The 27,205-nt window shown below is 31.7% G+C and overlaps 1 protein-coding gene across 1 annotated transcript in view; it reads right to left on the bottom strand.

Annotated features, from left to right (window-relative positions):
* LOC126890346 (uncharacterized) overlaps positions 1–27,205 on the bottom strand; it is a 481,113-nt gene that overhangs the window by 416,329 nt on the left and 37,579 nt on the right. The window lies entirely within an intron of this gene.

Here is a 27,205-nt window from a genome sequence, read left to right on the forward strand (position 1 = left end):
TTAACTTTTATAACATATAAGTGGCTAATAAGTTAATAAAACATGTTTTTTATATTCTTGTGTTACTCAACACATTATTTTGTTTTTTAAACAAGTAGATCACAGAACATTTTTAAGGGGTGCTGTGAGCACCCCACGTGGCAGTTGGCGCCTTGCAAAGCCACGTGGCAGGTTCCAGGTTAAGGTATGTGTTTCTGCTCCGTATGTCAAGGCTGGGATGACGCACTGATTAAATACCTTTCTCTTTAGACTTGTGGGCAGCTCATAATTTTCTGAATGACGTTATTCCAAAAAAAGGTTGTTTTGTAGAAACAAACTAAGTAAAGAATCAATCTAATAATAGTAAAATAAGAAGACCTATTCACACAATTCAAGTTCCTTAGTTCATTGTTTACAATCGTTATCAATATTTATCGAAAATTAAGGATATTTAGGGCTTTTGACAGCTTCCTAAGCGAAGAATTAGTCAATAAAAATTCATAATTCGCCATTTTAAAGCTTTAAACATGTTTTATCAAAAATATTGTAGTACTTATGTTATGAAATAAGAAATTTATGACTATGATTCTGCAATCAGTCACATACAAGTCTGGCTAGTTGGCTCTGCCAAAGCAATTTTTCAAAAAAATAAAATCTCCAAATTCGTTAAACATGCTTTACTTTTTTCTGGTAGACAGGAGTTTCTACAATGGTGCATTTTTAGCTTTAAAGTGGTAATAATTTAAAAAGTCCAACGAACCCACTTCAGGAAACATACAAATTTTGATTATCGAGGTCCAGAAAACACAAAAAAATGTCAAATATTTAGAGTGGTCAAAGTCACGTCACGGGAATACGGGAATATCTTATTTTAAGATACCTGGCCGGTTCGAAATCACGGGAATACCTTATTTCTCCGGACTAATAGTATAGCCTAGTTGCACCATTAACTATAGGCCTGGATCCCGCGTACCAATAAAAAGTTTATTAATAGCAAGCTGAAAATTTGTTAATAGCTTAACGGTTTCTAGTCGGACAAACTTTGATGTACGGGAACACTGGAACATTGGACGTTTTAAATGTGGAAAGTGTCATCCTGAAAAGTGTATGTTTGTGAAAACTAGCATGCAGTGGTTAAGTTTATTCAACAGCAAACTTTATATAATATACATATAAAAAAAATATTTGTCCGAAAAATATGTCGGTCATTTTAATAAGTCCGACACGTAGAACATCTAAAATGACAGGAATTATGTTGGTGATAAATAGCAGTCTGATTTTAGCATAAGAGTTTAATGAAATGGTAACAAATCAATTGAAAGTTCTGTCCGACAAAATACAAGGGACGTTTCGTAGCCTGAAGTTCGAAACCTGTAACCTGTTCCACAATTAAAATTTCCTCTCTTCCAGTGTTCCCGTACATAAAAGTTTGTCCGACTAGACACCGTTAGGCTACTAACAAATTTTCAGCTTGCTATTAATAAACTTTTTTTTGGTACGCGGGATCCAGGCCTATTAATTTAATAGCACAGGTGTAAGATATTAAATTAGCTAAACAGATATACAGGGTGATTGATTAGTGGGATAAAGCTCAATAGATCCGCTATAGTAATAGATAGCAATAAAAGTTAATAACAAAAATTGTAGCCAACTTTGAGCTTCACATTACAAAATTAGTTGGAATGTTACAGGTTGTTCGTGGCAGTGGCAGACCAAACTTATGTTTTTTTAAATAGAACACCCTACAATATTTTATTTTATATTCGAAATCCTGTTAACTTCTCCATCACAAAAATATAAAGGTTTGTTATGTTATACAGGGTATTTACAAAGTTATAACCCATTTTGTATGAAAATCATATAACAAGTTCAACTCCCTGTATAAATAAAAATAAGCACAACAGAAATGGTTTATTAATGCCATATTTTTGTATTTATTGTCTTAATTTTCAAAAATTATTGACATTGCTAATTTTTTTATATCAAATACAGGGTGAGTCAAAACGCAAGTACATTATTTTCTCAGTATCGTTAAATGGAACACCCTGTATTTGATATCATTATTCAAAAGTAACATTACCGTAATTTAATTTTTATATAACGTTCTGTATGTCCAAATTTATTAGTTTTCGAGATATTTTCATTTTTCAGAGTAAATTATTTTAGGCGTCTAAATTTATCTAAATTTAAAGTAAGCCATGACTGAATTGGCAATTGACGAATACTGATTATCAATCCGGTAATCAATGTAACAATGTAGCAAATAAAGAAATAAAAATAATTTATTAGTAATACATTTTACAAAAAAAACACAACCACAACATGCAACATTTTTGAAACAACTAAAAACTGCTTTTTTATGTAAATGTAACAAATAAAGACAGAAAATTAGTAATAAATTTTACAAAAAAACACGCAAACACAAAATACAACATTTTGTGAAGAAAATTAAACACTACTTTTGTATGTAAATATAACAATGTAACAAATAAAGAACAAAAAATAATTTATCAGTAATACATTTTGCAAAAAAAACATGTTTGAAAAAATTAGAAGCTACTTTTAATAAAATATATTTAATATTTATTACATAATGTGTTCAAAATGACTTCCTAACACATTGATGCACGCCTAAAAACGATCATTGAATGAGCTACTTACTCTACGAAGCATTTGTAAATTAATACATCCAAATACACATTGTATTCTATTTTTCATCTCATCCCTTGTTGTTGGAGGTATTTTATAAACTTCATTGTTACCGTAACCCAAAAAAAATCAGTCCCGTTTATTAAATTCTGGTGATTTGGGTGGCCACGCTACTGGTCCATTGAAAAATGAAAATATCTCGAAAACTAATAAATTTAGGCACAGGGAATGTTACCTAAAAATTAAAGTAAAGTAATGGTACTTTTCAATAGTGATATAAAATACAGGGTGTTCCATTTAAAATTACTGAGAAAATAATGTACTTGCGTTTTGACTCGCCCTGTATTTGATATAAAGGAAATTAGCAATACCAATCATTCTTAAAAATTTTGACAATACGTAAAAAAATATGGCATTCATAAACCATTGCTGTTTTGCTTATTTTTATTTATACAGGGAGTTGAACTTGTTACGATTTTCATATAAAATTGGTTATAACTTTGTAAATACCCTGTATAACATAACAAACCTTTATATTTTTGTGATGGCGAAGTTAACAGCATTTCTAATTTAAAATAAAATATAGGGTGTTCCATTTAAAAAAACATAAGTTTGGTCTGTAACTGTGTTATCGAACACCCTGTAACATTCTAACTAATTTTGTAATGTAAAGCTCAAAGTTGGCTACAATTTTTGTTATTAACTTTTATTGCTATCTATTACTATAGCGGATCTATTGAGCTTTACCCCACTAATCAATCACCCTGTAGATATCGAAGATGAACAAAAAATAGTAATTATATTTTTTTTATTGATAAATATTGCTTCCATACATATTGATGTAAAATATTAATGCCACATACTTTATTAAAATTTTTTGCAATGTCCAAATTGCGCGAACTTTGCACCTGGCAATAGCTACACATACTTTTGTAATTTTTGATTTAAGGCACTCTTTTTGGTATTACAAAATATTATGATTAAAGATTCCTTATGCAATTTAAACAATCTTTATTATCTACAAAATTACTACTATTACTGATTTCTCGGCGGGTATAAAACTAGTTTCGAAGCAATATATAATAAAAAATTAGATAGGATCACTAATGATAAATTGCGATGGAAATTCTTAATGCTTAGATAGAGAAAGCTTTCTGAAACTTGTTTACCTGATCATAGCATGTAACGTACTACATTTTTTATTTATATTAGAAAAAACAATTATGTAGCATATTAACGACAAAGAAGAAGAATACACCCACAATACTTATAATTAGGAGAACTGATATCCTACGAAGAAATATTCATACAGAGCACCACCATTCGCTTATAGACCAGAGAATTAAAAAATAATAATTGATTTTTAAATTCAGCACCTAGAAACTTACAACTTCTTGAATTGTGATCAGGATAATGTCAGGAAAAAATTCTACAATAGCAAAATGGGTGGAAATGCATAGTTGCATTTTAATGTGCACAAAATGAATCCAAAACTGCATAAACATGTTAAAATAAGTGTGTTAATGGTCGCTGAAGACACATACACCATCAGAACTGACCACCGGAGTACCTGGTGCCCAAAAACCGTCCAAATTTCATAAGATAAAATGCCTTAGCAGTGATCTTGGGCACCAGGTGCACCGGTAGATCGGTTCTGATGACGTATTCGTATTCAGCAACCCTCGCGCAGTAATCCATTTGTCTAAATTCAGTGCCGAAAACTTTCGAAACTTCAGAAGATGACTTGCCTTAGCAGCAGTGGCGGCTCGTGATTTTTACAATAGGGGAGGCTATACCTAACTGTAAAATATCTAGACAAATTTGCACTAGCAAAAAAATGCGCCAAAAAATGTAATTTAAGGCCCCATCTTTTGACCATTTTTATTTACATTTCATAATATCATCCTAATTCATAATTTCATTATATCATTTTAAAAATAGTTAGTCTAATAGTAAAAGTTTAATACCAAAGTTTGTGTCGTTTATTTGTTAACAATTCCATCTATTTGTAAATAGATACCTATGCATATCAAAATAAATACAGATTTGAAGTTTTGCAGTCCATACATAATGAAGCTTCAAATTTTTTAAGATACTCAACTGAATTTTTTTAATTCTAAACGCGGCCTACTGCGAATTCAAAAACACGATAAATTACCGATATTTTGCTTTGAGTTAGAGATATCGGAAAAAGTTATTTGAGCAAGTTGTTCCAAATATTATTATAACCCCACATACCAAATTTCATAACAAAATTCGCACTTTTAGATTTTTCATTATTTTTAGTCAGGACCCTAAAATTCGTTGTCCCGAGACGCACCCAACCACCCAACGGAGTTGAGAGGCTACACTGCCTCCCTTGGTATATCTCCGGGCAGCGTGTGATGGCGCCGTAGATGCCACTGTTAGGAGACCGGCTCTCCTTAAACGCCTGCTGCGCTGCACGGAGCATTAGCAACGGAGAATGCTGGGCTTCTCGGCTCCGTTCGTGCATCTCGGGATAACCCAGGGTCCTGCCTACAATAATATGTAATAAAACTGAGACGCGATCATGCGTTCTAATGCTAATGCTCCGTACGTATGGATAATTAGTGATAATATGGAATTTACTTGTTGTATAATAGTGAGAGTAATTGTTGTTTTCGCGATTCATGATAAACAAAACAGTATAGAGTGTGTAAAAAATTTATGGGGAGGCTGAGCCTCCCTTGCCTCCTCTGACGAGCCGCCACTGCTTAGCAGGCACCATCGTGGGCACCACGTGCACCGGAGGGTCGCTTGTGATAGCGTATTCGTGTTCAGCAACCCCAAAAACCTCCTGTGTAATCTGTTTGCATCAATTTAGTGCCGGAAACCCTCAACACTCCAGAAGATGACGTGCCTTAGCAGTGACACTGGGCACCAGCTGCTCTGGGGGGTCGGTTCTTATGGTAGTCGTATACAGCGACTCCAAAAACCTACAAGTAATCTGTTTGAATCAATGTAGTGCTGATAACCGTCGAACCTCCAGATGACGTGCCTTAGCAGTGACCCTAGGAAATAGATGCTCCTTGGGTCGGTTCTGATGAAATAGTCGTGTTCAGAAACCCCAAAAATCCCCGAGTAACAAAATCATCTGGCACTTAATATACTCCTTTTACTTCTTTTGACATGTTTATGCACTTTTAAGTGAATTTTATACACATTCACTGACAATAATTACGCATTTGCTCCCATTTTCTATTATAGACTTTTTTCCTGACATTATCCTGTATTTAAAAACCGATTTATTTAGGTGTTTTTAGTGATAAATGGCCTAGTCTATTATACGCATATCATCCTATTGGAATCATCAGAGCGAGCTTTGGTAAGCTCTCTGATTAAAATAAATTCTTCCTGTCATATTAGCTATTATTTTTAAAATATTGTGAAAAAGACGCTACAGCGACATCTATTAAAAAACAATCGAAAACTGACTATTTTTTACGTTTGAAATCAATTCAGGTAATAGCCCACATCGATGCTTTCTATTCGCTGTGTGCAAGTACTTGGAGGGGATACGAGAAACGATCGTGCGCGAGTAGCGGAGAAATCTTGCAACTCTCTTAGAATATTTCTTAAATAATTCATATTGTCAATGGAAATTGTCAAATTGACGTTTATTTCATACCTACTGTCATTGAAGAAAATGTAATCCATATCACTGGATTTCTCTAATGCTGTGTTACAAATTGTAAACATTTTATGTCGCTCCACAGTATTGATATGATATTATGCAATCACTAAAGTGAATTTAATTAATTGTATTTTGCTTGTACGAGTAGTACTGCATTTTAATAATTAATTTTATTTAACTTTTAGTAACATAACCTCAATCTTACCTTTTCTTCTTATTCTTTTTTTGAGCTATGGCCTTGACAGTTATTCAGTAACTAGGACTAAATATTAGTTCTGGTTGGCGCACTTTTAAATATATTGGACAATATAATTAAAAGTGCTACAAATGTTGCTAAGCTGTGAAACCAGGTGTCGCTCTTCCGAACTTGCTCGGTCCAAATAATTTGCCAAGCAAGTACTTGAAATCATAGATTGACGTACTGCAGAATGCAATTTTTAGCTTCCTCACGATAGTTCATTTATCGTCTATGTATTTACTTTGCAAATTATAGAATGCGCTTATTGAGGCTGTTACCTGAATTTATTTTAGTGTAAGAAATCTTCGGATTTCTTTTGTTTTTAACAAATATTATTTATTATTTAATGTATGGCATTTCAACACAGATATGCAATTGACGTTTTAAACTTCAAACTGATAGTACGAAGTAAAATCTACTCTTAGTAAAAATTAACATTTTTAGCTCAAAAAGTATTATTTAAACTTTCATACGAGTTGAAAAAGTAACAGTTTTTGTCAGTGAATAAAATTGTATACCTATTTATATAGGTAAACTTTAAAATTTTAGTGAAAAGTTAATTAAGAAGACAAGTGTATTCTGACAACTAATAAATATCGGTCCCCGATGGGGGACAAAACTACACAACCGACGTCTTTTGTGACGACAGATGCTGATATGGATAACAGTATTTTAATTTCAAGTGTTACTAGTAATAATCCAAGTGATAGTAACCTCCAGAAAACAAAGCAGTTGGAACCGAAAACTTTCAATATTCTTTCAGATAAGTACAATGTACAAAATATTTGGGTATACATAGAAAGCACTGAAAATAATGTAGGAAAATTGCATGCAATGACAGTTGCCCATATCCTTTTTAAAAAATTTAAACTTAATAATATTTTGGAAATTAAGAGTATAGGCCGAAACCGGATTAAGGTTTTATTAAAATCATTATTAGAAGCAAATAATTTAGTTAAACATCCCCTCCTAAAGTCAGAAAATTTAAAAGCATTTATTCCAAATCACTTACTTGAAATTAAAGGGTTAGTAAGAGATGTTGATACTCGTTACGATATCAACTATCTTATGGAAAATATAGAATCACACTCACGCGTCACTAATATCTACAGATTAAATAGAAAAGTCCAAAAAGAAGACAGAACAGTTGAATTTGTACCAAAAAAAACTATTGTTGTTACTTTTGAGGGGAATATTTTACCTGATCGAGTAGCTTTTAATAGAGTCTTTTTTCCTGTCGAACAATTTGTAGGAAGAGTGATCCAATGCTTCAAATGTTTTAAATTTGGGCATGTATCTAAGCAGTGTAACAGTACTGAAGAAAAGTGTATCAATTGTGGAGAAATTAAAGACGATAAACATAATTGTGATAAAAATTTAACTTTTTGTATACACTGTAAAAGCAAAGATCATGTTTCTATCTCAAAAAAGTGTCCCTCTTACGATAATCAAAAAAAAATTAAAAATATAATGATACAGCAAAAAACCTCCTTTAAAGAAGCTAAAGAAATTTCTGAAAACTCCTTATCCAGTCTAGTAAATCACAACTCTTTTTCACCGCTAACAAATTATGACCAAAATTTTCCTGTTCTTCCTAACAACCATCGTATGTCATTATCACAACCTAATCAAATTCCTAAAAATACCAATTGCAATCAAAATAATTTCCTTTCCCAACCCAATCCTGTAAGCTTTAGTCCTCCAATGAAAAAGAAGAGAAAATCAAACTCTCCCACTATCCAGTCACCTATCCATGAACCATTATTTCCATTCTCCTTTGGACCTTCACAACCTTTGCCGATAAATTCAAATAAACCAAACTACGCTTGTTTGGAAACCAAGAAGAGTAGTATAGCTAGCAACCTATCCATTTTTATCGTGGATTTTTTAAATAAAATTCTTTCAAGTAACAATAGACAACCTATTGATATTAAATTAATTACAAGTAGCATAGAACAGGTATTGGAGGATACTTTGAAAAACCAATAAAATGCCCAAAACACGCAATTTAAATATAATGCAATGGAATGCACGTTCTGCTATAGCTAACAAAAATAGTCTGGTACAATTTCTTTATGATAAAAATATTGACATTGCTATTATAAGTGAAACTTGGTTCAAAAGAAATCAAAAATATAGTTTTAGTCGTTACAATATAGTCCGCAATGACAGAAACGATGGCTACGCTGGTGTGGCAATTTTGGTACACAAATCTCTTCGTTTTGTTGAACATAAAATCAATATAAATTACAATGAAAATATTTTAGTGTGTGCTATCCAAGTTAAATATGGAACTTTATTGTTAAATTTTTTATCTATTTATAAACCTCCAAAAATACAAACAAAATATGACGATTGGACTAAAATTTTTGAACAATTTGAGGGTCCTTTAATTATAGGTGGTGACTTTAATGCACACCACTCTATATGGGGTTGTCGTAATAATGATACCATAGGGTCACAACTTATAAATGTCGCAGATGATTTAAATTTAACAGTTTTAAATAATGGCGAACCTACAATTTTGAGACGTCCTGATCAACAAGATTCGGCTGTCGATGTAACTTTTTGTTCACCTGAATTGGTTAACAAGACATCTTGGAATGTCATTCCTGACACTCTAGGATCAAATCACTATGTCATATCTATAGAACTTCTTTTTGCAATTAATGAAAATGAAATATCTCCTAAAAATAAATGGAATATTAAAAAAGCCAATTGGGCGTTATATACCTCTACTATTCAAAATTTACACGATACAAACAATTTTCACTCGGATAATCTAATTGATAAGTACTCCTTCTTCATAAATAATATAAATACGGCTGCGGGAGCAGCTATACCCCAATATAAACCTTATAAATGTAAAAGGCACCCACCCCCTTGGTGGAATATTGATTGTGACAATATTATCAAACAACGAAAATTGGCTCTAATAAATTACAAGAAAAAAAGTAATTTTGAAAATTATGTTCAATATCAGGAGATTGCAGCTAGAACCAAAAAAACATTAAAAAGTATAGCCAAAAAGCATTGGATTGAATGGGTCTCTTCGCTCAATAAAAATACATCCGCTACAACTCTTTGGAATCAAGCTAAAAAACTTTACAGAAAACCGCTATCAAACATAAAATCTTTAGATCAGAAATGGATGGATGACTTTCTTATTAAAGTTGCACCCCCAACTGCGAACCCTCAAATAATTCCCAGCTCCATAGCATCAACCCCAGCTGATAAAAATCATTTTCTCTTAAAACCTTTTACTTACAATGAACTAATTTTCGCTATAAATAATCGTAAAGATAATAGTCCAGGATACGATCATATCAAATACTCCATGCTTTTAAACCTTCCAGAAGTAACAAAACATTTTCTATTGGACCTTTTTAATCGTATAGTTCAAGACAATTCTGACGTAAATATTTTTAAAGACATAATTGTTATTCCGATTCTAAAGCCTACAAAAGATCCAAATTCAGCCGAATCTTATCGACCCATTTCTCTTTTTTCGTGTGTATTTAAAACTTTGGAACGTATGTTAAAAAACAGACTAGAATGGTGGGTCCATACTAAAAAGTTACTACCAAACAATCAATTTGGATACAGACGAGGATGTGGAGCTTTAGATGCTTTAGCTACACTTGTAGCGGACATACAGGGTAATTTTTCTAGAAATAATTATTTGCCTACTTTATCACTAGATATAGAAGGCGCTTATGACAGTGTGTGTTTACCTCGATTAAAAGACAAAATGATCAATCAGTTTCAAATACCCATAAAACTAGCACAAACTATTCTTAATTTCTACACTGATAGACGCCTATACGTTAGAAACCATAAAAATGAACTTCTTGGACCACGTTATAATAGTTGGGGATTACCTCAGGGATCAGTCTTAAGCCCTTTTCTTTTTAATTTGTATACGGCTGATTTTCATAGCCTTAATGCACCAAGTATTACTTACAAAACAATCCAATATGCGGATGACTTCCTCATATATACAGAAAGGACAAAATATGAACCCTCCCTTACAATCTTAAGAAAATTACATGAATATTTCTCAAAATGGTTTTGTGAAAATGGTTTTAATTTATCCACTAGTAAATCTAATGTGTGTATTTTTTCACAACATAATATTCCTAACACAAATACTATTTTATTAAATGGCCAAACTTTAAATTTCTGCAAGTCAATAAAGTATCTACAGTCCATTCATTTTACATATTCCCAACTGTAAACAAACGCACATGGAAGCTAAACAGGGTCGTCCTGAAGTGTATCTTAGAAACCAACACGCTACCTACAATTTGAATTTGCAGACTGACCAGTTTGGACCTGTAAAATGAGAATCCGCCTCGTTTAGGGCAATAAATTACATTTAACAGCCTCTTGACGAATGAGACGGCGAATACTAACACGTGCGTTTGTTTATAGTTGGGAATTTGCTATGTGAATGTGGTTTAGGCATGTTTCTAGATCAAAAGCTAACTTGGAAATTACACATCGAGTATATGCTTGACAAAAGCAATAAAGGTCTAAACTTTTTAAAATCCATTTCTAAAACTTGGTGGGGAGCTGATGTAGAAACAGCTTTACTATTTTACAAATCTTACATCAGATCTATTCTGGACTATGGATGTATACTTTATGGATCAGCAAGTAAACAAATTTTAAATAAAATTGATGTATTTCAACGTACTGTTCTACGTATCTGTATGGGAGCAATGAAGTCTACTCCAATAGCACCATTGCATGTTGAAGCTTTAGAACCTCCCTTGAATTTTAGAAGAGATTATCTGAGTGAAAAATTTGTTGTGAAAATTGCATGTATCAATAATTCATTATATTCTAGCATAAGCTCACTAAACACAGATGATCTAACAAACAGTTACTGGACTCATAAAAATACACCAACCCTGTGTACAGCCTTTAGAACCATGTGCAACAATAAGTATATCAACAATATCAACAACCTTGATACTAACGACTATTTCGCATTTTTTTATGAACCTGATATACATATACCTACATATTATAATAGTTCATTATTAGATTCATGCATCTTGAATTCCTGTATAGACAAATGGCCCAAAGCAACTGTAATCTATACAGATGCATCCAAAACATCGGAAGGGACCGGATGTGCTTTCTACATTCCATCTAAGTCAACAGAAAAAATGTTCAAATTACCTTCTAATTGCTCAATTTTTAGTGCAGAAGCAATTGCAATTCTTGAATCCTTGATATATTTCGATAGTTTAAACAATAATTCAGTGTTAATAATATCCGATTCATTGTCAGTTTTATTATCTCTCAAAAATTCAAAATTACCCAATTATAATTCTAATCCTTTCATTTACCAAATTAAGAACATGCTTGTCAAGCTTAAAAATAAAAATAAAACTACTAATTTTATTTGGGTAAAAGCTCATGTTGGTATAAAATATAATGAGCATGTTGATTCTTTAGCTAAAGCTGCAATAACCTCTTCAGCTGAAATTGTACAAGAGGAGAGAATTTGTATTCCTGACACTTTTTGTATCTCTAAAAGAAATCAAATAGATCGTTGGAAAACTTATTGGCAAACTTTTTGTAACCATTCAACAACACAATATATTTATATACAACCACAAATTCCAAATTCGAGATGGTTTAAGAAATTTAGTAACATCCGTAAATATATAACAACCTTAATAAGATTGAGATTTGGTCATGCTTGTTATCCTACTCATCTTGCTAAAATCAAAATTTACAATTCAGACTTATGTGAAACATGTCAAGAACAAGGAGATCTTAATCATATCTTTTTTAACTGTTCCAAATATATTCAGCATACAGGAACTCTTTTAAGCAGCTTGCAAACGCTGCAAATATTTCCTCCGTACCAAATAAATAACCTATTGGCTACTAATGACAAAAGAGTATATGATTGTCTAATCAAATTTATACATAGTACAAATGTATGTCTGTAATCAATTTTAGCCAATCTCGTTAACCTTTTTTTTACCCAATTGTTTATTTTCCCTCCTTTTCCCTATTTATAGTAATGTCTTTTAGTAATTTTTAAGAGGTTTTTTTTTTCTTTTGACTATTTTGATCTGTTTGCAATAGTAGGTATAGATAGACACTTTTTTATTTAGTATTAAGTAAATTAGAATAATATGTTTTTCTTTTTAATCATTTGTATTAGGTTTAATAGTTTTTTTGTATTAGTATTAATTATTATCAAGTTGTATCTGGCTAAATAGCTAAGTGCTAAAGTCACAAATAAAAAAAAAAAAAAAACACAGATATGAGAATAAAATAAATAAATAAGTTAAATTGAAATTGACTCTGTATAAAACATCGTGGGACTGCTGTTGTGAGCTAGCTGGTGGCACTCCTCCATCATGTGTTTGATGTATTGGACCTCCACTCAGCTGCATGTGGGGTATGGAAGTTTACCCCACCTGTGCAACATATACGCACATGCACCATATTGCATAAGCGATTAAGAAAAAAACTGGAACAGTGAAGAGAAGCTGCATGAATCTCTATTTATTTTTATTATTACTTTTCACAATGATTTCGCTATTCAAAGTTATCATTTTATTTGTAGTAACTCCATGTTTGAACGAACATTCCAAATACTGTTTTTGTCGTACTACGTTTTAAAGCTGTCCCATCGGGACAAAATCTTAAAGCTTTAAAACGTAGTAGGACAAAAACAGTATTTGGAATGTTCGTTCAAACATGGAGTTACTACAAATAAAATGATAACTTTGAATACCGAAATCATTGTGAAAAGTAATAATAAAAATAAATAGAGATTCATGCAGTAGAATTAAGATGGGATTTGGTAGAATGATGAAGTAAAAAGAAAAAACAGAACAGAAACATTTACATGGAAGGGATAACTCTATGAAATTGCCATAAAACCAACTATGATGTACAGAACTAAATATTGAGCAGTTATAACGAAAGCGGGACAATGCATTTAAATGAGAATCCTTAGATGGATGGGAAGAGTGGCAAAAAGCATACAATTAAGAATACGTATATTAGAGTAATTCTAGGAATGATAAAATGAAATAGAATAGGGCAAGTCGGCAAATTTCTGATTTGCAAGTTCCTGGTGGGAGCAGGAGAAAGACACCAAAAAAACAAATATTATACAGTTATGATAGAAACTTGCAGAAATGATACAGTGTCCCCGCATAGAGATAAAACCAACGTGAATGATGATGAGTAAATTTTTTATTATACAGGGTGTCCAGAAACTCTACCGACAAACAAAGACAGGAGATTCTGCAGATAATTTTAAGATAATTTAACCCAATTCACTTAGTCCGAAAATGCTTCCTACGGGAGCTAGAGCTCTTTGAAGATGGCGTCTTGTAATTAGTTTTTCTTAAATACCTCCAGAATACTTCTATTTAGAAAAACAAAAATTGGTACGCGTATTTACGTTCAAGATATAAATCTAATCCATCTATTGCAAATTTCTAGTACCGATCATAGGCGTCCGTTTTAGGTAGGGCACGGTTATTTTATCGCATAACTTTTTTATCTTTAACTGTAATGCATTTCTGATACTGGATTATTAAATTGTAAAGTAATCTAGTATTAAAAGGTACTCTTGTTTTAAATCCGTAGGACACACCGTTTTCTAGAAAAATCTATTTGAAAATTTGTCGCTTTATGAATTAAAAAAAAAATTCAAAAAAAAAACTGTTTAGAAAGACGAAGACTGGTACATTTATTTATATTCCATAGATAAATCGATTTCATTAATTGCGCATTTCTAGTACTTACTGGTCATAGGCGTCCATTTTGGGTAGGTCAACAGTTATTTTATAGCATACCTTTCTTGTCTTGAATTTTTGACACTAGATTATTAAATTATGAGGTATTCGAGTACTAAAAGTTACTCTTACTTTATGTTGGTAAAATACTTCGTTTTTTGTTGAAAAGGTCTTTCAATTTTGTTTCAAATTCCAAGAACTAAAAACTTTCAAATCGATTTTTCTAGGAAACGGTGTGTCCTATCGACTTAAAGCAAGAGTACCTTTTAGTACTAGAATAACTTACAATTTAATAATCCGGTGTCAGAAATGTATAAAAGTTAAGGACAAAAAAGTTATGCGATAAAATACCTGTTGCTCTACCCAAAACGGACGCCTATGACCGGTACTAGAAATTTGCAATGGATGGAATCAATTCATCTCTGAAAAGTAAATATGCGTACCAACTTTCGTTTTTCTAAATAGAAGCGTTCTAGAGGTATTTAAGAAAAACTAATTTCATGATGCCATCTTCAAAGAGCTCTAGCTCCCTTAAGAAGCATTTTCGGACTAGGTGAATTTGGTTAAATTGTCTTAAAATTATCTAAGGAATCTCCTGTCTTCGTTTGTCGGTAGAGTTTCTGGACACCCTGTATACTAAAAAAAAGATGGCATGATAAGTTTATCTATCTGAAATGTTTAGAACTAACTTTTTTTGTCAAGAAACTGACTGGGCAACTTCTTTTTTCGTTATTGTACATTAGTCTACTAATTTGAGATATTTATTCTATATAATATACAGTGATGACGTTTGAGTTGGAATAAATTCATTTTTCGAGAATGGGCGACTCTGAAGATAGATACCGAAACAGCTATTATATTATACATCATACTACTGACGTCATCCATCTGGGCGTGATGACGTAATCAATAATATTTTTAAATGAGAATAGGGGTCGTGTGATAGTATATTCGAAAGGTTATTCAATTCTCTATTCACTTATATAAACATAAACATTACAGGTTGCCCAAAAAAATTTTTATTAAATTAATTGAGACAAAAAGAAGAATGTATGAAATTTATTTAATGCAAAACAAATTTCACTGCTGTCAGAAAGTAGAAAAAAATGTTAATATGAAAAATAAACATTGCTTTTCGCTTAAATTAAAAGTTCAAACTGCTAATAGGCAAGTGGGTGGCACCTTTAATATGTATTGAATTTAAGCGAAAAACAATATTTATTTATCAAATAAATAGTTTTTCCTGTTTTCGGACAACAGTAAATTGTATTTGGAATTTAATAAATTATATGCATTCTTCTTTTTGTCTCAATTAATTTAATTAAAAAAATAAGTTTTTTTGGGCACCCTGTATAAATAATTATTATGTTAATGTTTAGATTATCCTTTCGGACAGTTCCGGCGCCATTTACATCTTTAACCCTGTTTCAAGTAACTAGTGCCGATGTGCGATGTACACTAGCCCAGGGGGACCGAAGGCTTTACGTGCTCTCCGAGGCACGGTGAGACGGCGCGTGTCATTATTGGAAATGAAAATGGTTTGTCTTTGGCAGGGCTCGAACCCACGTGCACTGGCGTATGAGGCCAGCGAATATGCCGTTACTGCACGGCCGCTCACTGTTTAGATTAGTGAATAGACCATTAAATAGCCTTTCGAATGAGCTATCACACGACCCCTATTCTGATTAAAAAAAATCATCGATTACATCACGCCCAGATGGATGACTTCATAAGTATGATATATATGCCAAAAAATTATAATTTAAAAATAAAAATCGAGCTGTTTCGGGATTTGTCTCAAGAGTTGCCCATTCTCGAGTAAATAAATTTATTCCAACTCAAACGTCCTCACTGTATATAAAAGCTAAAGTTTGATATTAATTCTTAATTAACTTTTTGGATTTAAATTTTTATATATATTTTTGAAGTTCCAAGTTTATAGCTTAAAATCTGCATGTGGATTTTATTTTGTAATTGATAATTTTATTCCTACTTCTAATATATTCATATTATCATATTTCTTGAGGCGTTTTATATATTTGATTATACTATTCCATATGTTACAACAGTTAACATAACTGAATACCTATTTGAACCTATTATATTATTTGTAATATTATATTATTTGTAATGCATTCTAAATCACCAAAACAAATGTAAAAAATCTGCCATGAAATTCATTCATATATTACAATGTCAAGGTAAGGGAACTGGTACGTGAATATTCGTTTCGAATGCGAAATAATGTAGGTCTTAATTTACTTTTATTATTTTTGGTGGAAATAATTATTGTACTCGCTTGTTAGACACAATCATATTAAAAAAATAATCAAAAGTGAATTACATTGAGAACGGTTTTTAGGAGTCCTGCAGCTAGCAATATGGCAGTAGATTTACTTTCAAATGGATTAATTGTTATGTATGTCATTTTTAACATGTGCATAGTCTATACCGCTAATTATTTCAAAAAACAACATTGATTTTCAAGACCCAAGCATGTTTCCATAATAAGTTTTGTTTTTTATCAAATAAGTATTTTGTAAAGCAACATTCTCTACAAACCAGAGATTTTTCCAAGATACAGGTTATCTAACAACTACCTTTGATCTTTGATAACAACAATCTGTACCAAACAAAATATGCTAAATATTAAACGTACTTATTTACTTATAAGTATACCAAATTTAAATGGATTATCCCAGAAAGCTTTTACCTACATCGTTATTATGCGTAAACTATTGGGTCTAGTCTAACAATTAAAAAGTTTATGTTAAATATTGTAAAATAGGTTTACAAAATTACTGTGATGTTAAGCTTAAAAACATTTAAAATATCCACAAGAAAAAAAGTTTTCATAGCTGGCTGTATACCATATATCACAAAAAATTTAAGTAAAATCCTTTATAAGGGAATATAATTTATTAAAAATTCCCTAAAAAGAGCTACATCACAAACGTTTTAGATCTGAATGCAGATCATCATCAGTGCTAAACAGGATGCTAATCCACCAAAATTGAAAATATATGGGTAAAACCCTTTAAAATGATAGTCATGGATACATAGACAAAACTTGTTTTTAAAATTTAAATTTAAAACAAGTTAATTTATTTTAATTTAAATTTAAAACAAGTTTTGTCAAGACTATGTCTATGTTAATGTATCCATGACTGTATCATTTTAAAGGGTTTTCAGTGGCTTAGCATGTGAACATCCTGTTCAGCACTGACGATGATCTGCATGCAGATCGAAAACTTTCTGCATTTGTGGTGTAGCCCTTTTTAGGGAATTTTTAATAAATAATTATATACCTTTATAAAGGATTGTACTTAAAGTTTTTATTTAAAATATCGTTATTCGAAATTGAGCTTCTTAAGAAAATTTCTATTTTACAATTTCTATATAGAGTAGTTGACATTATAGTCCATTCACTCACGGTAAAAATATTGCAAAACCTCCGAATTTTTAAGTACCGCCAACTGTATGTTAAATTTCATGTCAATCCAAGCAGATCTTTAAAATTCAGAGCAAAAAACCGTGAGTAAATGAACTATTAAGGAATGAAGTCTTTAATGGGCCTTCTTTGCAACTAATGTCATATAAATTTAGGTATTGCATTAGGTGAAAATATTCTTTAATTATCTATTGTTACCCAGTTTGTTACAAAAATGTAAACGGTGACAAAGTTTCTGATTTAAAGTTTTTAACCTAAATAACGATTAATGATACTTCTGACAGATATATCAAGGTGAAATAAACCGACATAACAAGTGATGCAAGAAAAGACGAATAATTAAAAAAAATAATATTCATCAAAAAATCTCGACATGATCAGGGACTATGGTCTGTTTTTAAAGCAAGAGGAGTAATTCAAATTTACCGCGCCGTAATGCTTGTTTGTAATTGGTCCAACCGCAGGCAAGTCTACTCCACTCTTATGAAATTTCAACACTAATGACATTTATGAAACTTTGACACTTCTGTCATTATGTAGGTTAATTATGTTATATCGGCGATTATTTGTGTTTTCTGCGTTATTCCTTTATTCTAGATTTTTAGTTTAATTTTATATAAAAAAAACAGTTTTTTTAGAACTCTTTAACGACGTATTGATATAATATAATATGTACGTATTGTAACGGTCCCAATTTATCGTCTTATAAATATATCATGTCCAACCCTGTGTGACGAATAAATTAGGCGTATGGTATTACGTAATCCTCGTTCCCACATCGATTTTTCCATTTGCCGAGAAATAAAGAATTTGTTTATCTTCGGCGAATTATCAAAAGATTTAATGATTTTTCGAGACGAGAGTCTGAGTTTTTGTTGATAAGTGGTATTCATTAAGATCAGATTTCTGTAGCTGGTGAAGTGTGATGATAGCACTTCTGTGGGAAACGCGAAGGCTAAAGCTGATCTAGCTACATGATTTTTATTGGTTGAAAGAAGATTTACAACTTTTAGTGGGATGTCCTTAGGAACATACCCTGGCTATTTTATTGGCAGGAGAAGTTTTTGGTTTTTTTTTAATTGGATAACTATCTGATGGTTGCCAGAATGGGGGTGTAAATTTCTGTGTTTGAAAGGAATCTTGTCTAGATTGAGGACAAGAACGTGGAGTCAAGATTTAGCTACGACAGAGTAGAGTCGCGGACCGATTTGGTCTAGACAGTTTTGGTTTTGTGAGTTATCAAATGGAGTGATCTCCTATTTAGTATGTTTTCTTGGTGAGAAAACAAATATTGGTTACAGTGAATATCACGACAGTATGTTTTGTGTCTAGTTGTCTAGCGTATTAGAAGGAATAGCTTAGTTATGTTGTTCTTAAGAAGAAATTAATACAAGTTCGCGGAGCCAGTTTCTCCAACTTTATAATAAGATAAAGAACTCATTTTTTTTAATTTAAAACAAAATTTTACTATGTTAAAATGAACAGTGTTAGACCAGTAAGGATCTGTTTTTAGATGGATGTGAGAGGTGGCATTCAGATTTTTGCGGATAAAGTTAGGTGATAACTTCGTTAATAATAATTGATTTATGCTCCTTCTCAAATATGCCCGGAAGATTAATAAAAAAAATAATATATTTAAAAATTTCAAAAACTTTCGTTTTTTTTCTACTTTTTTGAAGATATTCTTCTTTAGCGGCGAATCGATTGAGGGTAAAATTGTACATTTACCGCGCGCCTGCGCACACTGACAGTATGTAGTTCATTGCTAATCTTTCAAGATGTATGATTATGTATGTATCTGTAACCGTGCAAATAAGTCATTAAAAGAATATATTAGTGGTTTTAGGAAATGTATTATTTATTATAATTCTTGTGTTTTTGGATTAATAAAATATTATGTAAGCATAACATTTTTACACTTTATGTCGCCGTGTTGTGTAATTATATCCGAAACTTACATGTCTATTTCTAGTGTCTCGATGGAGTAGTTAGAAAAGCGTCAGCATTGAGATTGGAAGGTTGCGGGTTCAATTCCCGCGCGTTTCATATATTTTTTTTTTATTTTTGGTTGTTTTAATAAAAATTTTTTGAAATTGGTAGATAAGAAAGTTAGTTTGATTTTTAAATAAAATACAAATAACATTTTAAGTATATTTACTTCGTTTAAATTACCTATTATATAATAGAAGAATATCTTCTTACGTGCGTACATAGTACACACACATTCTTTTTTTGCTTATAACTTAAAAACTATTGACAAAGTTCTATAGGAATAAAACAAAGATAATCAAATTTTCTGTCAGATGCAATTGGTTAAAAATGTCTTTATTTATCACCCTTGCTTCAAAATAGCAATAAATATAAAATAAGAGGGCAAAACAAGCCTGTCCTTATTCAATGATTTTCCATCACTTAGGTTACACTTGGAACCTTCCTAATTCGCTTAGAAAATTTATGTAATGTGCTAAAATCGTACACCAAATTTCATTAAAAATGACTTACTAGATTTTGCGTATTAATTTTGCAATCTAAACTTTTTTAAAAATTAAATTTTTTTAAAATCTTGCACAACAAAAACTAGAACATACAAAGATTTGTCAATTTTTTTACATATAAAGAAGTACTCCACCGATCTAATGCACTTTACAGAATTAAAATCGGATTATTTAAGCAGCCTCAGCAATGTTTAAAGTTATAAACAATTTTTTGGCTTATAAACAAATTAGTGCTGTGGCCAGGAGGGGGTGCTACGGGCTCCTTTATTTAGATGGACTTACCCAAGTTTTTTTATGTATTTTGACCCGTAGAACACGAATTTTTTGGGTAACAGTTGATCCGGATGTCGATAAGATTGTTATAAACAAAGAACTTGAGGAATTACATAAAATCGATTTTTCGCACAATAAAACATTTTTTTGTATTTCTTGGGTAATTCTAAGCAAAAAATGTTCTTACAAGTTTTTTCGTAGGATGCATAGTTTTCGAGATAAACGCGGTGGAACTTTCAAAAAATCGAGAAATTGCAATTTTTGAACGCGAATAACGTTTGATAAAAAAATGAAATAGCAATTCTGCTGACAGCATTTGAAAGTTTAAGTCAAATTATACCGGTTTTAGTTATTTGCATTGCTAAAAATTAATTTTTTTATTATTAAACAAAGCTATTTGTTTATAAGCCAAAAAATTGTTTATAAATTTAAAACATTGCTGGGGCCCCTTAAATAATCCGATTTTAATTCTGTAAAGTGTATTAGATAGGTAGAGCACCTCTTTATATGTAAAAAATGAGCCAACTTCTAAATGGTCTACTTTTTGTTCGGAAAGATTTTAAAAAATTTGAACTTTTTTAAAAACATTTAGATTGGAAATTTATTATGCAAAATTTATTAGGTTGATTTTAATGAAATTTGGAACACGATTTAAGTATATTACAAAGAACTTCCTAAGCAAATTACTAAGGTTCTAAGTGCCACCAAAGTGGTTAAAAAATATTGAATACCAACAGACTTATTTTGCCCCCTTATTTTGTATTTATTGCTATATTGCAGAAAAGGTAATACCTTAAGACATTTTTTACCAGTCGTATATCATACAACATTCAATTATCTTTATTTTATTTCTCTACGACTTTGTTCCAAAACGAATCGTTTTAAAGTTATAAGCAAAGAAAACAGAAAAAAATCGATGTTTTTCGAAATTTTTAAATATTTTAATTTTTTTATTAATGTTCCGGGCATATTTAAGAAGGAGCATAAGTCAATTATTATTACCGAAGGTCTCACCTAAGTTTATCTGCAAAAATCCGAATGCCACCTCTCACATCCAAAAATAGACGTTTTTTCGCAGATCCTTACTGGTCTATGTTTACATCGTTCCAATGTGGAATGTTCCAATAACAATCAATAATTAAGTTACCTTTTTGCTAAAATAAAACAAAAACTTTATAATTTTATTCTCTTATCATAAAATGTTGTGAAATAGTACTCTAGGTCAAACAAATATAAAGTGTTAAGTGAAAAGTGTTGGGCAACAATAGTTCCAGCTGAGCTATACCAGAAGATCCACGTTAGCTCTAATCATCAATGCAGTCCAGGTCACCAGGTACTCGTAATAAACTGTTTATTCTTTCTTTTGAACAATCGTACTCGCGAAGGACTTAATTTTATTCATTAATTTCAATTCATTTTTACCTTCTTAATTTTTTTAACAAACGACTACTATGTTATAACTTTTATTAGTATTTTTTTTTCTTTTGCACACTACATCTCTTATCCTTATTGTTGGAGAGGAGTACAGACAAATTTACGACCGCAATGGTAAGTACCAACCTACATCAGATGGAACGACATTGCAAGTAACTTTCTTTAATTTTGGATAAGCACATTGCAGTATTTTTATTTTTTTTATTTATTAATGGTGCCCAATAATATCTTTTAATAATAAATGTAATTTACAAAACCCACCCCTTTAATCTCTGAAGACCGTAGCTTACCGGAGCATCCTGAAAAGTAGCACAAAGAACATCACGCCTATGACCTACATAACTACACTGTTTGAATATATTTTTTTATTTAACGCTACTTAATGTTTTACACAAATGGCTCCCATTAGTGGGGGGTACACAAATGGCGTTATGGCAAATATTTTTTTGTTTATTTAATTTAAAGGGTCTAGGCTGGCTACACAAATGTCGCCCACCGTCAAGGCTTAGGCTTGCTACAGTATGGACTACCGTCGAAGGCCGATATGATCAACCAAAAAATAAGATGTATTTGGTGATTTTTCGTAGTGACTCTTTGGTGTGAATCTGTCTTTTTAGTTTACTCCTCCTGGTTTAAAAACGAACCATAGTAAGCGAATAATTTTCTTTTTACTTTCTTATGACCGTGAGCGTTCACCAGTTTCTCATTTATATCGCAAATCTTCCGTACACATTTCTACCCTCTTTTTTCGCGACATACCCACCTTTTATTTATTTTTTGTTCCTGTTAATAAGGATCCTAAGCCCTTTTACGTCTACCGTTCTCGTTAAGGGGAACGGAGCAAAATGCAAAATTTTGACGCATGTCAAAATTTTCAATGTGTTTAAAATGTATTCATTTTTGTCGAATCCCGAGAAAACTAATATGTAAGTATTTTTGAAAAATTTAAACGCAGAATGAAATACTACTTTATTGCCGAGGGCCGACAGACCCTTAGAATAAATAAAAAGTTTCTTTTGAATGAAATATTTGCAATTAAAAATCACAGTAAATTTTCTCTTTTATTTTCACCTCTGTAACTTATTAAAATAAATATTATAGAAGTTTTCAGTGACTTTCGGCCCTCGGTAATAATGGTATCTTTCGTTCTGCGTTTAAATTTTTTAACAATATTTATTAGTTTTCTCAGGATTCTAAAAAAATGAATACATTTAAAACACATTATAAATTTTGACGTGCGTCAAAATTATGCATTTTGCTCTGTTCCCCTTAAGTAACCTAACGATCTGACAAGTCTTTGATTTTCTCTACAGCTGTCCCCTTTACTTTCTTCTTCTCACATTATTGTCTCGTATTCCAACTCCTAGTTAACCACACGCTGTTTTTAGATATTCAACAATTTTGTTCTTGTTTTTTGTTTATGATTCAGATTTCGCAGTCATAAATGATATCCTGAATTTATTTCCTTTATTTGTTACAGTAATTGTAATACCACTGCACCAATTATTAAATGAAAAAAACATCAAATAGTGCACCAAATGTTCAAAATTATGGGATGTAGTCGACAAAAAAGCTTGCCGATGTTGTTGAAAAAATACCGAATATTGTCGAAAATTAAATTTCTGCTTAGACCATTTTTCTATGAGCACAATTTAAATTCGAAGTTTTTTTGAACTTGCCTGTCCAATAAACTTATATCTTGATCTAGCAAACCCACAAGTTTCAGCGAACATGATATTTCTTTAGGAAGACGGGGCACCACCCCAATACCAAAATCAATGTTTGGAAGTGCTTCATTCGAATATTTAAAATTGGTTGATAGGGAGGCAAAGATCAATAGAATGGCCAGCACGATCTCCTGATCTAATGTCATTGGACTTCGTATGGCGATAAGTTGAAAATATTGTATAAAAAAACTAAACGTTATAGCCTTATTCTTTAAGAATCTCGATGTAGTAATATTGTTGCTGATCATGTAAATGTCATTATATACCGGGTGTAACAATAATACTGTGTTTTTTCCTCAAAGTTCGGAACACCCTGTGACATATTCTAGCATTTACAAAATATTGAAATTAAAACTCAATTGTAGCCTTAGGCTTTCTTAACATTATATTTTTTTACTCATTTACTTACAATAAATTTACTTGTAATAAATTACAATAAAATTTTGGTTTTGAACAGTTTTATTCATGAAATAATCGCAACAAATTGCACTCGACCTCTGAAATTAATATAGAATTTTTGCTCTCGTGACACTTTCGACATACTTTCACTCGCCTTCGGCTCGTGAAATTAAAACTGTCAAAGTGTCACTCGGGAAAAATTCAATAATTTCAGAGCTCTTGTGCAATTACTACTGATAATTTGTATTTGTGTAATTTGAACTATACGATAATAAAAAACTATACGTACTAAGTATACGATTGTAAAAATGACTCATGGCACACGCCGCGCCGGCAGAAACAACAGGCACCTGTCTGTAGTATTCCTTTACATATTTATTTCAAACTGTCTTAGCATTGTTTAAAAAAGACTAAAAGGCTATTAAAAAAAATTATTTTTTAAACAATGGTATTTAGTTTTCACTGTTCTTAAATAACATAACATTGTTCTGATTGTGGTGACTGTATTGTGTGTAGTACAGTCTTGTATTGTTCTCTTCCGTTTGCTTACGTTTGTGTTTGCGTGTTTTGAGTAATTTAGATGTGTAGGTTACTGTGCATATTTATATATATTTCATGTTATTTCAATTCTAACGGAGTTTATCTGTAAGTATACCGTATTTTATTAATTTTAACCATATTCTCCGGCTAACCCGGATTTTCGATAACCCGGATCGGCCGCGGTCCCGGTTAATCTGAGTTATCGAGGTTCCACTGTATTAATAAACTTTTTTTGGTACGCGGGATCCAGGTCTAATAATTTTCTTTTTTATGTTACTTTTTGCAATAAATATGAAAATACTTAATATATCTGAAATAGTTAATGATAGGTATAGGATATTCACTGTACGTAATATATGTCTAGAACATTCCGAGGAATTCAAGTGCTATTTTAATCCTTACTTACAGAGCTTCTCATAATTTATTTTGATTTATATCTACGATAGACTAATACGCCTTATACCATCTAGTCAAAATATATTTTATATTCAGCTGTAACATTACCGCATAGTCAATTCTTTATTAAGTCGTGGTTATGAAGGTTAATAGTCAGGTTGAGGCAGAGGTCAAAGCTCAGATTTTCTAGTAAATGGAAAGTATGTCTCTGACACAATCATCGTGACACCAAAATTGTTTATTCTTTAAATATATTTAAATGAAGATGACTAATTTTTTTCTGAGATTAAGCCAACGCAAATCCTACAGACGATTTTGGTAACATTTTTCGTATCACGATTAAAAGCAAATCCGATATTTATACTTAACAATGACAACAGTAAATTCATCAACCAACACTGATATTATCAGTTTATCTGTTACCTGATTTTATCGGGTAATATTTTAGCATATCTTTCAGTGTTGACATTAATCATGATTACCATATTTGACTGATATTTGACTGATTTTCTTCATCTGATTAGTAGTTATAATATTTGATTTCTTTCTGGCAAAGGTTGTCTATTTGTGTCTTCATTTTCTCTTGTAATATTGAATCTCTCATGTCAAAAACATGATATTTCTGACTTTTACTTTTTTCAGTTATAGGTCTGGATCCCGCGTATGAAAAAAAGTTGATTAAGAGCAAGCTGAAAATTTGTTAATAGCTTAAGGGTGTTTAGTCGGACAAATTTTGATATATGGGAACACTGGAACAGGTGAAGTTTTAATTGTGGAACAGGTTAAAAATTTGGAACGGTCAGACCACGAAAACGGCACATGTATTTTGTCTGACAGAACAGACTTAAACTCTCCGAACAGAGATTAAACTCTCATGTAAAAATCAGACTGCTATTTATCACCAAATGGGCGTTTTGATGAGTGGAACATGTAGAATATGTCAAATGACAGGAATTATGACAGATGATAAATAGCAGTCTGATTTTTGCATGAGAGTTTAATATCTGTTCGGAGAGTTTAAATGTGCCGTTTTCGTGGTCTGGCCGTTCCAAATTTTTAACCTGTTCCACAATTAAAACTGCCCCTGTTCCAGTGTTCCCAGATATCAAAGTTTATCCGACTAGACACCCTTAAGCTATTAACAAATTTTCAGCTTGCTATTAATCAACTTTTTTTCATAAGCGGGATCCAGTCTAATTAGTAATTTGCAACAAAAAAAAATCGCAATCAAGAAATTATGGTCTGATTCAAAATTAAATTTGAAGAACGTATTAATCTATTAGTTCATTTACAAACAGAAGATCAAATATAATATGAAGAAGTTAAACGATTTGTAAGAACTATCCAACACGCAGTATGGGGTATGGGATAATACTCCTGAAACTATTCCTAGAAGAAAAGGTAGTAATTACCCAAAAAAATTAGGGACGTCCCTTGTGATAAACGAAAACTTAGAAGAAAATTTGGCAGCAGACTAGAGCCTCACTATAAAACAGCCTGAAATAATTCAACACAGCATCTGAAGCGTGAAATTCAGCGCATTAAAATCGAATCAATTGGTGATTATTTGATTGAACTCAGTAATGACTACAGAGCAGACTATTCGTTTTGGAAAGCCACAAAGTGATTGAAAAGGCCTATTTTACAAAATCCACCAATCAGAAATGCAGATGAGACCTGGACTCGAAACAATATTCAAAAAGCAAAAAAAAATACAGAACATTTACAGTCGACTCTCCAGCCGAATGATGGAGAAAATCCTGAATACCGGAATGAACCAGAACTAGAAAATGTTACAATTAGTAAAAAGAGTAGGTACACTAAAACTTTTATTTTACAAAGCATTAATTAATTAAGTCACGGGAGGGACCGCAGACGTATGGATACAATTAGCGTCTCTTTGCAAAGACAATCACGTCGACTTTGCTAAGTAACAAGACATTAAAAATCTAATGCCTGCAACTATAGATCTATTGCCTTACTACCGGTACTCTCCAAAGTTATTGAAAGACTCATTAAAACTCGACTTATGTCCTTTATCGTTGATAACAACATTTTATCACAAAATCAGTTCGGCTTTTTAACTAATAAATGTACCACTGATGCCATGTTTTCTGTACTGCATGAGGTTTACCAAGCACTAAACAATAATCGTTATACTGCCACTGTTTTCTGTGACTTTGCC

This window comes from Diabrotica virgifera, chromosome 8, assembly GCF_917563875.1.
Source record: "Diabrotica virgifera virgifera chromosome 8, PGI_DIABVI_V3a".
NCBI lineage: Eukaryota > Metazoa > Arthropoda > Insecta > Coleoptera > Chrysomelidae > Diabrotica > Diabrotica virgifera.